Raw genomic sequence first — 10198 nt, 5'->3', positions numbered from 1 at the left:
CAGTTCTGTGCGTGAAATAGAATATTTTATAATATAAGAATACCAGTACATTTTCATGACTACTCTTAGATAAAAATCCTGAAAAAGGAAATCGAGCGGGAATAAGTCTGTCACGTTGTGTAATAGTTGAAGCGTTTGTATTTATTTCTAAGGTCCTGAGATCAATTCTTGACAGGATGAATTATCGTTGGCTTTACCCAACCGAGTTTCTCCAGGATATGCATGGCTACGACAGTTTAGAAACTAAAAGCAATCTGTGTTTGAATACACATTTTTATCGATTGTTGCGCGGTATGGTCGATAATCCTGAAATTATGATGAGCATTGGTTTGTAAAAAAAAGAACTTTAATATGTTTGTTTCCGAATGTTACACAGTGTGTAAAGCGGCCATTTGAACTAGCTTATGACAGCTCGCAAGCCCTGTAAATGCTTAGACTTCTATACTCCCTTCTCAAAAATGTTTTTCTTCACTGAAAATCAAACGTTTTGACATACTCAAATCATTGATAATTCATCCAGAGTCAAAGACATGAAGGATATTTTGACATACTTATTGACTTAATGGTCCTTATCTTGATGTTATCTTTGCTGCTCCCACGGAGGAGCATATTGTGTCCACACATTCTCTACAAGACTTTGTCAGCGACCAACTCTTCTGCGTCTTACCGTGTCAAGTCAGTGTTTAAAAATTTGGCATGAACTGCCAACGCCAACGTTCAGTAAAGTAGTTTAAGTTGAACAATAAATAATTATCATCATCATAATCAGCCAATCTTCAAATTCAAATTCAAATTTATTTATTTCACCAAAATAACATTCCAAATAACATAATATTTTAGCTGATATATTTTGACAATATTTCAAACCAGGAACCCTTGAGCAATGGTTCAACATCATTGTGGTTCGATACTCTTCAATAGCAAGAGGACGTATTTGTTTCTTTCAATCGGTGTAATTACAGGCAGGTTGGTCCTGGAAGCCGGTTGGTAAAACAGTCTGTGATGACGATGTCGGATATTGCCATCAGGAACATAAAAATTGGTACTCTCTAAAATGGCTGCGTTAACATAAAACCTCTTTATCAGTTTCGAAAGATTTGGATCAGTGTGAAAGATTAAAACCCAAGATTCATTAATGTTCGTAATTATAAGTATATAACCACTTACCGAATTTCTATGTCTACCGGTTTTTATGAAGGTTTTTACGAAAGTTTTAAACCAGTGAAAGTGTATTTCAGTATTTGTTTGTGGTTTTAGTGAGTGTCCCGACGATGAGACGGGTGCGTCTCGATACCGGTAGACATAAAAAGTCGATAAGTGGTGAAATACTTATATATTAAATAACATTTATTAAAGTGTTTGACCACAAAGTTAACGCTTTGAACATCTATATATATAAAAGGTAGTGTTTGTAGGTGTGTTTTTGATGAACTGAATAACTACTGGACCGATTTACGTGTAGTTTTCAGTGAAATGTAGATCTTTGACATGAGGGTATTTGTAACTTTTAAAATCTTATTTATTTATTGAACTTTTTGCACATAATGTTATTTGTACATTAGCGGGCTTATTGCCAAATGGCAATTTCTTCCAACCAACAAATCTTTATCTCAGTTTATTAAATATAAAAAAGATAGCAGAGTATATGTTTTTTCATTGTTCACCAGGGCTGCATTTGCCGAGAATGGATAAAAAAATAAAACGATGTAATTTTTTGTGCGTAAAAAAAGTTTGTTTTTGAATGTTTACAAACAAAGTTTATTTTTTATGGATCCCATATTTTTTATGGATCCCAATTATTTCCTTAAATTCCTTATAGTTTCTACCCATTTTTTACTTTTTGCTGAATTTTAAGTAATACTAAAATAATATTGACATTCAATACATTTTAAAAAAATCGCATTCCTTGGGTGCACCCCTGTTGGTGAAAAGAGCACAGTTTGACATTTGCAAAAATAATTCTATATTTGAAAATTAATTATTTTATGTTTTAGAATTCAAACATAAACAAGAACTTAGGTACCTACTTAAACTAAATATTTGAATATTAATTATTTTTAGATTCAGAGTTCAATTATAAACAAGTACGTTGGTATTGCGGAGGCATCTTCAAGACAGTAACAAGAAAACAATGTTCAAATACCTATTTATCAAAATAACCTGTCACTGCATATCTTTACAATTTATGTATTTCGAAACACAAAAAATATACTGTTTATGTAAATAATATGTAATTTTAACAAAATACAATAATTGTTGTCAAACTTTCGATTGTATTCATTTAATATATGTGAACGAGTATGTACTCGCATTTAGCAATAGCAAAGCATTGCCGGGTTTAGGTCGTAAATGATAAAACCTTACATTGCCGTACAAGGTCACATATCCTATAAACGTAACCATGAAAAGTCAATCTGCTTTCAAAAATGACCCTTAGAACCTTAATGGACGCAATGCTCTAGTGATAGATAAAATTACGAATTTTGAAAAATGTGTTTTTTTTATTAATTTTTTTTTAAAAAGAAATACATTTTGATGATAGTATCGGACCTAGACTCTAGGTTATTGTTAACGTATATTGGACTTTAAGCCCAAGCAGTCGACTGGCTTTTCTATCTCAAGTAATAAAATTTAATCGCCTATCAGTTCATTACCTCGTCTTTCTAATTCTCAAAGCACTCTTTTAATACCCATCCACTCATATAGTGTCCATGCGGCTCAACTGTGGAATCATCTACAATCCACCATCAAAGATTTTACTACAGTATATCTGTTTAAATCACGTCTGAAGAAACATCTCCTTGGTTTTCCTTAATCTCTCTTCTTTTCCTTTAACCTCTTTTTTCCTTCTTCTCATTAAGTAATAGATTTAAGCTAGTTTATATGCAAAAACAGTTATTTTCATTTTTATAAATCTTCCATTTTAAAAAAAAAAAAATTTCTATTTAATATGTTTTGTTACTTGAATTATAAAAATTAAACTATTATTTTATTGGTTGGTTGGAAGAAATCCGCAAATGTACAATTAACACTATGTACAAAAAACATTTCAAGTCATCGGCAAATAAAAGAAATCACGTGAAGTTGATGACCTTCTCGATATCATTTATGAAGATAGTAAAGGTGTTGGTCCAATGCAGGACATAGGCCTCCCCTTTTCTCATCTACTGCTCCTGGTACGTGTTATCTTAATCCACTAGCTCCTGGAAAACCTTTAAATATCATCTTACCATCTCATAAATGGGCGTCCTTGGGACTTCGTTCTCCATTCGAAAACACATTCCTGAGTCTCCATTCGAAAACACATTTTGAACATATATCATCAGACGTTTGAGCAATATGGATCATTTCCATTTTAACCAACAAATGCAGGTTGCAACTTATGAGAAGACTACTTGATCAGAGCCGTCATCCCATATCTCACAGGTAGGACATATTGGTTAAATACTTTGAGTATTTAAATTATTGTGAGGCATTTTCAACCTGCGTTAAAATGTTGTGCTAGAACAGTTTTTCTCAAAGTGGGCGATAACCTTGTGGACGCTGAAAGCCTTGGAGGGTGGTAGGCGGCCCAGAGAAAACTGGGGGGCGTTGAAATAGTCTAGGGAGGCGAAGACTGATTTTTGAAAAAGGCCAAAAAATATGTTTTCCTGATATATCAAAAATTGTTTTTGTTTTATTTATCAGAGTTTTTTAGCACGTGTTTTGTGTTTTTATCAAGTTCTAATAAGTTTTTGCTAAACTTAATGGTTAACAAATTTCACGATTTTTTAAAAATATATAAACTTCTCTTTTCATTTCTTGGTTCTTCTTTCTCTCTCCTTCAAAACTTATTATCTAAATTCACATTCCTCATTGTTTAATATGTACAACATAATGTACTTTCTTAAAGTTAATATGTGCTACTCTCATTTTACAATGAAAAAACAGCTGTAATTTTTAATCAATTAGTTTTTTTTTTTCAAATATGTGTGTATCTTTTAAATAAATATAATTGTTGTTTTACGTACACATTTTTGACCAACTCTTAGTTTGACCTGTGTGTTTTTGGTTAGCCGAAAGATTTTGCTTTTAGCAATAAATCCGCCAAAATACTTAGTTTGTACGTGAAGTTGTATATAAATAAATTTTAAAAAATCATTAAAGTGCATAAGATTCATAAAATTATTTACATTTGACAAATTGTAGATGTTTTATTTTATTTTTATAAAAATAGTTCTTAATATGAACTAGTGAACGTTTTAACAGGAAAATATCACATACTACGAAAACCGATAAAAATGTGTAAGAAAAATAAATTTGTAATTTCAAAATAAAAATGGAAATTGTATAAAAATGTTTTCATTTATAATTTTTAAAATAAAATTGTTAAAAAATGCGTCTCCACAAAAACGCGACATTTTTAGCTTTGTCAAATGTGACGTGAAGATTTGTGACGCCGTTGTATTTCAATTTAAACGGTCACAAAGTTAAAATTTTTACTGTATCGTGACGTATAAGGGAAGTGGTTAATAGAATGGGGTGTTTTTGCGGGAATTTAAAGTTATAAAAATTTGTTTTGCTACTTACATGTTCAAATATTGTTTTTTACTTAAAAGTATTTTATAGACCCTTGGTAATCTGAAAGTATGAGAAAAATGTGATATATTCCTATTGCTGTTATTAAAAGGCATCCTTCAAAATATATGTTTGAATTCAGAAATAAGATATGGCACGCTTAAAAATAATAATTATCAATCAATGTTTTTAAGATGCACAACACATTGTAGGTTTTAAACTTTTGTTAAAAACTGTTTCATTTTTAACGTGGGCGGTGGGAAAAATAAGTTTGATAACCTATACATCGGTATTAAATAGAGGGGTTTAATCTTTGGACCTCTAAAGCAGAGTCGTTTCAGAGTCAGAAAAATCGACACGAATAGTGGACTATTACTCAAATCATTTTAACAGAAAATATTCATAATTGAAAAATTATCTTGAAAAAATAAATAAAACCACGTCATTAAATCTTAACCACATATTTAAGTAGTAGAATTTTAATTTGATAAATTTTATTTTTTATTTCATTAATTTATATCAAATTTTAATTTCAACTGCGTATTACAATTTTAATATAATTTTAAAGTATACCACGTATAACGAATATGTTATAAAATATTCATAAATCATTTTTGCGCCATATAACGTTTTATTTATCATGTAACTTTGCATTAATTTGGCAAGATTTGAAAAAATATACAAATTATACGTAAGTGGAAAATAATTGTGATTCACTCTTGTATACTGACGAACGTAGGTACAGCAACTGGTGTTAATATTAGAAACAACACAATATTATTGGCGTTGGAAATTTTGAATAATGTTAGGAACAAAGGGTAAATTGTTCGAGAGAAGTAGAAGGAAATAAATATTTCATTCATTTTAACTTGCAAGAACTGTATAAAACTCCCCCTCCCCCCAAATGGTCACTTAAACCAGTCAATGGCAGTTCATAAGCCTCGTAAATTCCTATTCTAAAAACCCTAGTATAAAATGTTCTTTGCCTCTATTTTAATGTATAAATATTTCCTGTTTTAGTCCATAAACCAGCCATATGCACTGTAATGCCCAGACTTTTATATTCCCTTCTGTTTTTATGGTTTTTTTTATTTAATTTTGGGAAAACAACACCATAAAAATAATATAAACGTAATTTGTAAAAAAAAGTCTATGTTTGTAAAGATGTCTAAATGGTAGCTTTTGTAGATAGACATGTGGCTAACTGACTGCTTGCTAATTCCTGAATGATGGTAAATACACATGTGTAGTTACCGAGGGATGTGTTCCATCTTCTGTCTATTTTGGTCTGTATTGTTCGTGCTTCAGATATATAAAAAATATATATTTGAAGCACTTACTTTGTGATTATTCACTACAGTAAAATCAATAAAAAATAGTTTTGGTTTTAACCACATTCAAAATAATAAAAAAACTAGTTTTAAAAACTGTACCCATCTCAGTTCACACTTTCCATCTTTGTCTTTAGAAGAACAACATGACAAAAAGACTTGACTTTTTAACTCCATAGGTTCAATGCAATTTTGAAAAATAACTGTTTGAATAAATGGGATAATATTTATTAGTTAACTAAACCTTGATAAAGAAGCTTGTGTAGCTTTAAAACCAGTCGGTTGAAAGAAAAAAAAAGTTGTTAAAAACAAAATTGTTTTATAGAGCTTTATTCTTTAAGAAGATAAGAACTCTATACCAAAACTCATTGTATAACGGGTTAAAAATGTACAATGAATTACCTTAAAAAATAAAAGAAATAGATAGTATTGAATTATTTAAAATAAATTTTAAAAAATATGTTCTTGAGAAATTTTGAAAAAAAAAATTGTAATGGAATAAAAAGTTTACATTAGTTCTTAAGATGTCATAAACTAACTCAATAAAGGGTGGATGAATAAATTAATTTATTTTCCAAAAATAATATTACAAACAAACTATTTACGACGTTATATTGCGACAAAATATCAAACCGGGAGCCTTTGAGCAATAGTTCGACATTATTTTATTTAAATTTTTTTAGTAAAAATAAATATTTGCGTTCTTATGATTTACCCTAATATATAATTTTGGGGACCATTTTCAACGAGTTGTAAATAACTCACTATTAGAAAATGGAATCAAGTTGGTCAAGTGGGATTCGAACCACAGAACTTTGGTCCGTGAGTCCGAGACACTAGCCACAAGACCGCAACCCGAACTTATATTATAAAGGTATAGTACTCTAGGTTTTAGTTTAAAAAGATGTCAATCTCCAAAGTGAAAATGTTCAGCAGCCTGACTGCTCTTCCAATCGACATATTCAGAGGCAGATAAATATTGAATGGTTTTGGTTCAATATTTTAACTTTTTTTTAGTTCAATATTATGCCCAAGGAGTGTCAGTAAATAAATATTTAACATTAAAAGAAAATAAAAATATTATCCTTTTAAATTTTATGTTTTTTTTAAATTTGATATGTTAATCTAATATAAATCACATAACAAATCATATTTTAATAGTTATTTCTAATTGATGGGATAAAATTGCACAAATAAATTATTATTTACAACTTTAGAACGAAATGTTTATCCACATGCTGGAATCAGCACATTTTAAGGCAATAAATAATACTTAGTGTAGATATCAAAATATGCAAAAATACAAAAAATATTATTTTAATTTATTTCGTTTTAATATTAACTACATCTTTCAACAAAAGATGTCGCTAGGTTTCTCAGTGCTTGAATTGAACGTAGAAATGCAAAAAGCAGCAAGCCATAGAAAAGTGAAACTGAGAAAATAGTACTATTGTGAAAAGAGTGTGAATCAAATCTACACAACAGTTAAGAATGTTTTTAACTTTAACAAATGATAACCAATAATGAATACATTAGTTTTTTTTTCAATTACAGACAAGAATCTTATTATTTTTTTAATATGAAAGCGGTCAAGCTGTTTTTAGCCGAATATAGTGTTGACCTATAATTATATTGATGTTATTGGGTGCATTGAATTGTAGACAAGCTGCTTTCTGCAAAACAAAGTTTAATTTTATCCATAAGAAACCAACTTGTTTTCGTATGGGAATTATTTAGCATTATTCTGTTATTGATGATATTAAAAAAAATATATAAAGTTTATTTTTGTATTGATTTATCAACTCTATTTATTTACTTCAAGGATAGTGAACGGTCAAATATATTTATAAGGTTATTGTTATGTACATATATTATTTATTAATTTTTTGACTTGGTTTTTACTTTGAACAACTCCATATTATAATTAATATATTAAAATCAAATACTGATTAAGATCAGTAATAATCAAACACCTGGCTTTAGACAAAACTATCAGTTTTTCCAATATTTAAAATATGCATAATTAACATGCTGAACTTAATACTTTCAATTTATTATAACTTAAGTGCCTAGAATTAGAAAACACAAAGACCCTCAATCCATTTAATCTTCTACATTACTTTTTATTAATTTATTAGTATTTTTGTGTAAATATATTATTTATGTTTTTTTGGTTGTAAATTTTAACATTTTCAGAAAATATTTTTTATAATAATTGCATTTTTTTTGTTCTATAATTAAAGATAAATATAATTATCCTTTTTGAAAAACTATTCTCTAACTTTTGTTCTGTGTACCCATAATGATTTATTTTTTTACAATATGTTGGCGTGTTTATTGTGTGAAACCAGTGTGACTTTTTATTTTATTTATCCACGGACTTATTCAGTCCATCAAACCAAGGTAAATACATTTTTTTTAATAATACATATAGGTACACAGTTGTATAAACTTATTTTTTGTAATATGTAAATATAAACTATTTAATAAACAAATAAATAAATTATTACGCATATGTTATTTTATGTCCAATCACTCATATACAATTTGTATGTTCAAAAAGAAGAACTTCTTCCTCTTTCAATTTTTTTTTTAATAATTTTTTTAAAATAATCTGTAAGCATGTTTATTATACGTATAAAACTGACGTCACTGACGTTTCGTAAGCTCTGTAAATTCCTAACCTCTGATATTCTTAACAGTCTTTTCTCTGTTGAAAAAACCTATAATTTTGATATTAATTCCGTCAGAGGAAAATCCTAAATTTCCATACAAATACTTGGATGTACCGAAAATATTATATTTACATTGAAACCGTTATTTATATTAAGTTTGTTGGCAAAATTTTTAGTAATTTTTTTTTATATACTCTGACTAGGGTTATAAATGACCTGACGAAGAAAAGGGTATTACATAGAAAAGTTGTTAATGCTTAAATTTGATTAAATGTGTGACAATAAAGTTTATTCCAGGAATATTTTTAATACGTGTAGATTTCAAAACTCAATAAAATAAAAAACAATACTTTAAAAAATGCCAGTAATTAAAAAAAAAAAAAAAAAATTATCGCCGTTTTTTTTTGAAAATCACATTTTAGCAATAAAATTTTAAGTACTTTTGTAGTTTGTGATTTACTTTCTTAAGACACTAGAATATTGGCAAAGAGAGTATCTAGGGTGTTCTTCAAACCCTGTCACATCCGAAACCATGATGATCAGTACGACCAAGAAGACATATTGGCACATAAAAATAAATTTTTAGAACGAAGAAAATTTACAAAAATAAATAAAAAAAAACAAATGTTTGCTTACTTCTGCAAGGGAAAAACGAGAAGGAGGGAGTCTGATACACCGTTAACCAAATGGCCACGCCCCCTTCGCTTCTCCCTTGCAGAAGTAAGCAACAATTTATTTTTTTAAATATTTTATTTTTAAAAAAATTCTGCGTTCTAAATATTGTTTTAAATATGCTAATATGTCTTCTTGCCCATACTGATCATCGTGGTTTTGGATGTGACAGGGTTTAAAGAACACCCTGTACAAATATATTGTTTAAATAACTATGTTAAAATACCTTCACGGGCACCTAGCAAATAAGTAAGTTACCTTTATATACAAAATTTCAAAATAAAAGAAAAACATTTCATCATTTATAAAATTTATTAAAATAAAAACAAGAAAAAACATTATATTAATGAACTTCGACTTTTTGAACATCAAGCCTATAACCCACTCAAAATATAAATTTTATTTCACAATAATTGATAAAACAGTAATAAATTATCAATATATTTTTTAAAAAGTTAAGAATTTAAAAACAATTATTTTTATTTTTCATAATCAAACTCGCACAATCCACCGTTAAAGATTACTAAATCTGTACACATAAAAAAGATTTACTAAAAAAAAAAGATTTTATTAAATACTCAACAATATAATCCACCGTTTTTTTATTTATTGAAAAAAATTGTTGACAAAATAAATATAAAATGATAAATGTTTTGTACAAACATAAATATATTTTAACATTTCTACCTCTCTAATAGAGAAAACACTTTTGTTCTTTTTATTGTTCATTTTACATTAATTTATATACTATACTATAGTTATATGATATATAGTTTTTTTACAATTTATTTTTCCTATTTATAAAAGATTCCTTAAAATAAGACATTATATTCACATATTTTTGCTTTACGAAGTTTAGGATAGGGTGGATCTCATATATTTTAAATGGTTTTGTATTGATTTAAGATTATGTTCTTAAGTCAGTGTCAAAAGACTTTAATATATTTCATCAAAGTACCCATA

The 10198-nt window shown here is 28.1% G+C and overlaps 1 protein-coding gene across 1 annotated transcript in view; it reads left to right on the top strand.

The window, feature by feature from the left end:
* LOC148280870 (acyl-CoA Delta-9 desaturase-like) overlaps positions 1-10198 on the top strand; it is a 202620-nt gene that overhangs the window by 114609 nt on the left and 77813 nt on the right. The gene's annotated exons all lie outside the window — the stretch shown is intronic.

This window comes from Micrasema longulum, unplaced genomic scaffold (genome assembly GCF_059751315.1).
Source record: "Micrasema longulum isolate JH-2025_06_02 unplaced genomic scaffold, ASM5975131v1 h1tg000521l, whole genome shotgun sequence".
NCBI classification, from domain to species: domain Eukaryota; kingdom Metazoa; phylum Arthropoda; class Insecta; order Trichoptera; family Brachycentridae; genus Micrasema; species Micrasema longulum.
This window is presented reverse-complemented; position numbering and strand designations above follow the sequence as displayed.